The sequence below is a fragment of the Lycium barbarum genome, chromosome 7 (assembly GCF_019175385.1).
Source record: "Lycium barbarum isolate Lr01 chromosome 7, ASM1917538v2, whole genome shotgun sequence".
Classification (NCBI taxonomy): Eukaryota; Viridiplantae; Streptophyta; class Magnoliopsida; order Solanales; family Solanaceae; genus Lycium; species Lycium barbarum.
Window position 1 is genome coordinate 11619419 of NC_083343.1, and position 7353 is coordinate 11626771.

The 7353-nt window shown below is 28.3% G+C and overlaps 1 long non-coding RNA gene across 1 annotated transcript; it reads right to left on the bottom strand.

The window, feature by feature from the left end:
• Positions 1 to 475: 475 nt before the first annotated feature.
• Positions 476 to 2620, bottom strand: LOC132602134 (uncharacterized). Its single transcript, XR_009567613.1, has 2 exons — positions 2397 to 2620; positions 476 to 773 (listed from the first exon to the last, which is right to left on the bottom strand). It is a non-coding gene; the product is annotated as an uncharacterized LOC132602134 (long non-coding RNA).
• Between the last annotated feature and the right edge of the window lie 4733 nt (positions 2621 to 7353).

Consider the following 7353-nt stretch of genomic DNA (forward strand, 5'->3'; position numbering starts at 1 on the left):
AATTTGGCACCCCTAGTCTGACACCTTGGCATGATCTCTTAAGTAACCAAACGAACATGTATGAAATTTTACCTCTTCTTATGTGATTATTATTCAGCGTTATTGTATATAACTCGATACTTTGGCACTAGTATATACGTGTATACATACATTACTCCTTATCCAGATCTTATTAGTTTCCAAAAGGTATCATCCAGTACATGTCCTTTGTGTTATGAAGAACGCGAGCAGGGGAATAGTGGGAAGGTTGGTGCCATGATCCGAATTGATTACCAAAGGTTGCTTGCCTTGGTTTTAATTTAAATAAGTTTTACACTTCAAAAATCATAAATAAATTGTTACCGAGTAATATTCTTCTACAAACGACATGGAACTCCTTATTCAAATTCGGAGATCGAAGGATTGAGGCAGTCATTGACATACACTTTTAACAAACAAAAAAAAATCATCCAAGATATAAAGAGGTGGAATGTGGTTTCAAAAGATCCAAAATGATATTCCATAATATATCATCAAAGGATACATTGAGTTAGAGGCTGATTAACTATATATGTCTTTTTAGTTAAGCCTCTTAAACGCATAATTTTAAGAAATTGATTATGGGAGATGATTATATAAAGGACATGGCTTTTTACAAGCGCATCGTCGATATCTTCTAATAAAAGTACATTTTCCGTCTGTGAAACCCTCATTTTTGCATGCCCAAGCACACTTTTCCCCATCAAAACATGGCCCCTTGTATGTTTTGCTCCATTTAGAACAATCCTTTGACTCTGTTATACAAAATAAAATAAAGTAAATAACACCAAAGCAAAAAAAAAAAAAAAAACACACACACATGCTTCCTTTAGTTTCTTTTACTTTTTAAGACTTTGATTAATGTGAAATTCATATAGCTGGCAAATATACGTGAAATTCATTTAGCTGACAAAAATACGAATAAAGAAAGGAATTGAAGTAGCAATAAATTGATGGCTTGGTAAATAAGGTCGTAGCATGAAGAATCATCTAAGTAGCGCGTGGAACCGATTAGAGCAGAATAGATATAAAGGACTCATAATTGCTATTAACTGCTTTTGAATCGAGATGTAGTTGATTCGTTGATCGACTGAAGAGAGAAAAAAATTAGGCTGAAGTGATGAAAACACCTCTAAACTTGGCACGATTTCGTAGTTCAGTCCCTGAACTATTGCTACACTTAAAAACACCCTTGATCTTGGTTATCTAGATTTTAATTCACCCCCGCGTTGCCTCACGGAACAGCACACTTTCAGGCACATGGGAGGCTCCATATCAGTTTTTTTTTTTAAATCAATTTTTTTTACATTTCTTTAAAAAAAAAATCCTATTCCAACATCTAAATCATCCCCTTCCTCCATTAAAAAATATATTTTTTAAAAATCAGAAAAAACTAATGTTTTTAAAAATGTGGAAAACCCATTTTTTAAAAATAAATCTGGACTGGATTTTTATTAAAAAATCTGGAAATTTTATATTGAAAACTGAATTTAAAAAAAAAAATGTACGAAACCCGTTATTTAAAAAAAAATCTGGAAAGTTGATTTTTTTTATTAAAACCCTGGAGTTTTTTAAAACCTGGAAAACTAAATAAACCCATTTTTCTAAACAAGAATCTAGAAAATTGGATTTTTGATTAAAATCTAGATTTAAAAAATAATCTAATTTTCCGGGATTATTTTAAAAAAAAAAAAACAGGTTTTCCACATTTTTTTAAAAAATCTGTTTTTCCATATTTGTATAAAAGTCCAGTTTTAATCCACTGTTTTCAGTTTTTTTTTTAAAGAAATGTCTTAAAAGAATCATGAAACTTTGGATTTTTAGGACACTTTTAAAAAAAATATCAAGTTTTCATTTTTTTTTAAAAAATCATTTTTTACAGATATTTTAATTAAAACTCTATTTTTTCATTTTTTTAAATCAAATATTTCCAAATTTAAAATAAATATTCCATTGTTCCAGATTTTTTTTTATAAAAAGAAAATAAATCTGTTTTACCATTTTTTAATAAAAAAGAATCAGCTTTACATTTATTTTTTTAAAATTATCTATGTGGAGGACACATAGGACGAAAATGCTAAGTGGACGGCAAGTGCATTCCACTTGCCGTGGCATGTCTACGCGGGGGTGAATTAAAATCCATTTAGTCAAGATCAGGGGTGTTTTTAAGTGTGGCAATAGTTCAGGGACTGAACTATGAAACTTTACCAAGTTTAGGGGTGTTTTCATCACTTCAGCCAAAAAATTGTAAACCTAAATGAACATAGTGTCTAGAAGGTCACTGAATTCGAACTCGTGACATTTCTTAATAAAATATCTTTTTTTTTCTCTTTTCAATCTTGATTATTATGAGAAGTCTAGTGGAAAAGAAATTGTACCTGCATTGCCCATGAAAAACAACACCAGGAGAAATAGAACTTTAAACAAATGCAAAGAGAGTTCCATCTTTTTTTTGTTAATCTTCTAAATGGATTTTTGATAATGAGATGGATGAATGAAGGAAGCAAAAGGCACTCTTATATAGATTAATATATCCGTATTATTTAATGAGGATTTTATCCCTTCATCAGATATTTTGGGAAAAGACAATTACAAAGAAAAGAAAAAGACACAACATACACAACATTAAGCAATTTATCCCATTTCGCCTTTTTATGTGTACAATAATTACTCCTTTTTTCCATTTTACATATACAGTTTATTTCATTATATCATAAAGTAAATAGAGATGAGATAAAAGTAAATACATGAAGATTAGAGAGAGTAATCCGCTACATTGGTGAGGGGGTTCGCCTTTGAGTTTAATAAGACTAGTATCGGAACCTGCGCGATGCGCGGAGGATATTAAATCCAATTGTTTAAGCATGTTTCATATTACTTTGTTGGGATATCAACTGACGTTTTTTTTTTTTTTTTTTAGTATTTTTTTATATAGTAGAATTGAAAATTATAATAATGTACTTCTTTATATAGCTTGGTCTTTATAGGAAATATATTACCTTTACAATCATTGGAAAAAGATATGGAATATAAGATGGTGAATTAAAATATAATATGAAGTTATCGAAAAGATTCAAATTGCAACAGCCATGTTTGTTAAATTGTCAGCAACCACCCTCATTTCCTTTATTCTATGTGCGCTAATATCTGCATTACCAACTTCAAGCAACACTAACTTGCAAGTGTCTATTAGTATTGGGTTAAGTATGTTATTCATTACTACAAATTTTGATACTTTTGCTAATGCTGTAGCAACGTTTGGATATTTAATTTCATTCTTAAATATATTACAATGTTATTTGTTTCTCATTTCAATGTATGCAATACCAAAATTTTTATGAAATTATAAGAAACGAACCATAAAATATTTTTATTAGCTTGTCAATTGGTTTAATATCCTTGTTAGTAACTCACATTTTACAATATATTTTTTACCCTTGAATTACTTTTTATTTTTATTTAGAATCTTATTCTTTTATTCACATTCCTCAGTTATCTAAATTTATGAATAATATCTTTGTCAATTACTATTTTTTTTTAAAAAAAAAAATTCTTACCTTAAAATATATATTTTTTTAAAATTTTAGAATCTTATTTTTTTATTCACATTCCTCAGTTGTTTAAATTTATGAATAATACTTCTGTATATTTTTATTTATTTTATATTATTTTTAAAATTACTTAAAATGTAAATATCAACACTTTAGCATTATCTCAATTTTTGTACGTTATATTCTTCTGTGAAATTATAATTCGTTTTCTTACATTAGCATTGTACCTATAATCAACCAAATGTCGTAGTTAAAGCTAAATTGTAATTTTGAATTCATCCAAAGTTATAAATAGAGAAGCTATGATAGTTGTAATAATTATTATTGTATATTACGAGCAATAAAAAAAATAAAGTGTAATTTAATTATATTAGCAATTAGCAATGAAATGTTCATATTACAAAAAGAATCAAATGTTAAGAGCATGCATGTAATCTTGTGAGATATCTAACACCACCCACACCTTTAATGCTTAAACAGAGTCTCGTCAAAATATACTGAGATGATACAACTATCGCATGAACAAAACTAAGAACTTTGAATTAACAATGCAAGTCATGGATATTTATATAAACAGATCCTTCTAAGCACAAAAGGATTGAAAATTGTAACCTCTAGGAAAGACAATTCTCTTTATTAACTGAAAAATGTACATCACACGTAAATAGATTAAAGTAGATCAATGTAGCACCACTCTTCAAGTTTTATGCTCTTCATATTTTCTTACCTACGTAAGAGTAAATTATGAATCTTTTAATCCCCACAATAACTGATAATCCTTCGGTTAAACAAAGTAGAAAAAAGAACATATGCAAAGATAAAAAATATCCCGAATATAAATTAAAAAAGCATCGGAGTATAAACTTTATCACAAACATCAAAACATGGCTTGACATATTTCAATCTAATGAGTATGGAAAAAATATGTTCCTGGAGTGATAGATAATTATATGTGTCAGTGGAGAGATGAGTAAACAAAGGTTAGAGATAATAAATATGCACATACATACGTGAAGAACTTTACCATACCTTTTCATCCTGTAAACGCTATTTTAAGCAAAAAATTACTGTATGAGTATTCACTGCATCTTGATAACATTCATCCCAATGGTGACATGAATTTTTCCTGTCATCTTTTACACAAATATTCTATACTCAACTTAGAACAATACCACAAACAGATAAAATTAAAACAATCGGGACAGAGGGATTATTAATTTAAGTAATAAACCAATAATAACCAAAGCACAAAAGAAGAAATTAAAAAAAAAAAGAACAACCCACCTTATATATCAAACCATCATTTTGTAAGATGCTTCTTAAAGAACTTGTACAATGCTTCCACTTCTGGTTCATTGTTTGTGTTCTTAAGATGCAAAAAACGTCCTTTATCCGTGAATATAAGATGTGTCTAGTGCAGTTCAGAGAATTGGGGAAGTGGGAGTATAATTGGTGGTTTCTACTTGACAATTTTAGTATCAGTGGCAGTTTTTAGTTTTTTCATTTACTTATTTCCAGATTATTTGTTTCTTTAAAAAAACTGCAAACGTGGATTTTTCTTCTTGTTATTATTATATTATTATTTATTTACAAAATTGCATTTTTAATATTTTAATATAGAAATTTTGTGGTGATGACACTCGTCATCCTATCATGCTTTTGTCTCTCCTATTATATATAGGTAGATATAGATAGTAGTAGTAGATTATTAAATTAGGTAATATTTTGAACTACAATTAATAACTTCTTTAATAATTAATGCAAATAGAATTTGTTGTCAAGTGGCTTGTTCATATTACGCCACTTGGCTTAATATTAAGCTAAACTACTCTCCTTTTATATATATATATATAGATTATTAGTAACAGTAGATTATTAAATTAGGTAATATTTTGAACTACAATTAATAACTTCTTTAATAATTAATGCAAATAGAATTTGTTGCCAAGTGGCTTGTTCATATTACGCCACTTGGCTTAATATTAAGCTAGATTACTCTCCTTTTATATATATATATATATATATATATATGGTCTAGAAAGAAAAAGGCCAACCAAACAATCAGCTCATGGACTCAACCAAACTCAAAATTATACTTTTGCGCTTTAAATGGGCTTGTCTTTTTTTCTTTTTGTCATTCAAAATCGAACTTATGTTTAGAGGGACATAAGTTCTTTAAGGACGCAAGACATAACTTGTAAAATATTATAATTCGAAAATATAAACTTATGCAAGCGAAAAAGTTGTTTGTTATAAGGGGGAAAAAATTAAAGACCAGCATAAAATATGGACAAAAGTGCCAATGACCCATAGCTTTAGAGCCTGTTTGGATTGACTTATTTTAGGTATTTTTAAGCTAAAATAGTTTTTAAGCACTTTTATAGTGTTTGGATAAAATAAAATAAAAATGTTGTCAAGCACTTTTTTTTAAGCCAAAATAACAAAAGTAAGCCAAAAGTCATAATTTATGATTATAATTCATAACTTATAAGCCCATCCAAACTAACTCTTAGTCAAAACTAGGTATTTGTATTAAGAAATTACTCCTTCTAGTCCAAAGTAAGTAAATTTCTGCCACTTTTGTTTAGTCCAAAACAAATTAATTGTTCAAAGTCTAAAGAAGTATTAATTAATTTTTTCCAAAGTTATTCTTCTCTCTAATTTCAACTATTTTTCAAATTGCAACGCTAACCATTTCTACATTTAAGACAATTTTGAGGAAGGCAAATGAATAATATTGTTTTAACTTTCTTAGGAGATTTGCCACACCCTGAAATTCACTTATTTTGAACTGAATGGAGTAATTAAATATGTACATAAATTAAATTGAAAATCGACAGTGATAAACATCTGTATTGCTATCCTAAAATTCAATAAAATTACAAATTCTGACTCCACTCTGAGATAATAAATTCTGAACATCAAATGATTAGGTGGAAAAACTATATAGGCGGGGCCGGCTAGAGGGTAAGGCCTCTAAGGCCATTGCCTTAGGCCCCCAAATTTTGGGGACCCCATTTTCTAATTATAGTATGTGTATTTGTTATTTTTTTAAAAAAAATTATTAAAAATATAGTGTAGAAACTATGAAATATTTACTCCCTCCATTCCAAAATAATTAGTATCTTTTACTTCTCGAGGGACAATTTGATTAATATTCGAAGCTAAATTAGATTTGATTAATTCAATATGTTAAAAGTTAGATATTCAAAAACTACACGAAAAGTACGTAAGTTGCAATTTTTCTCATATCAATATAATGAAAAATTATCTTTAAAATGTTGATCAAAATGTATATGATTTGACTCTTTAAAAACGGAATATGAAAAGTATGTTGGGATGGAACGAGTATAAATTTTTATTTTTATTTTTTGGAAATTATGATTGATTTGTTGAAAAACAAAACTCATTTAGATCTTCACATTACCTCTGAATATAGATCTTTTTGAGTCATCTACATTTGTCATTGGAATAAATGACACAAAATAAATTAAGGCCTCATAATGCAGTTTAGCTTGAGGCCACCATATTTGTTTACCCGCCCCTGTATATAGGATCAGTTCGTTCATGCAGAAACAATTTTGATTATAATGTCAATTAGATAAGTGAAAGGATGACATATAATAATGAAGTGAAAATAACAAGATTGTGGATATCATTACAAAAATAAACTAAACAAAACTTCACTCACTGCGAGTTTAAAGGTTGAACAAAAGTGGTGGTAACAATTATACTATAATTTGCCTTTACGACAAATTGAATCAATTAAAAAAACATGAGCTTG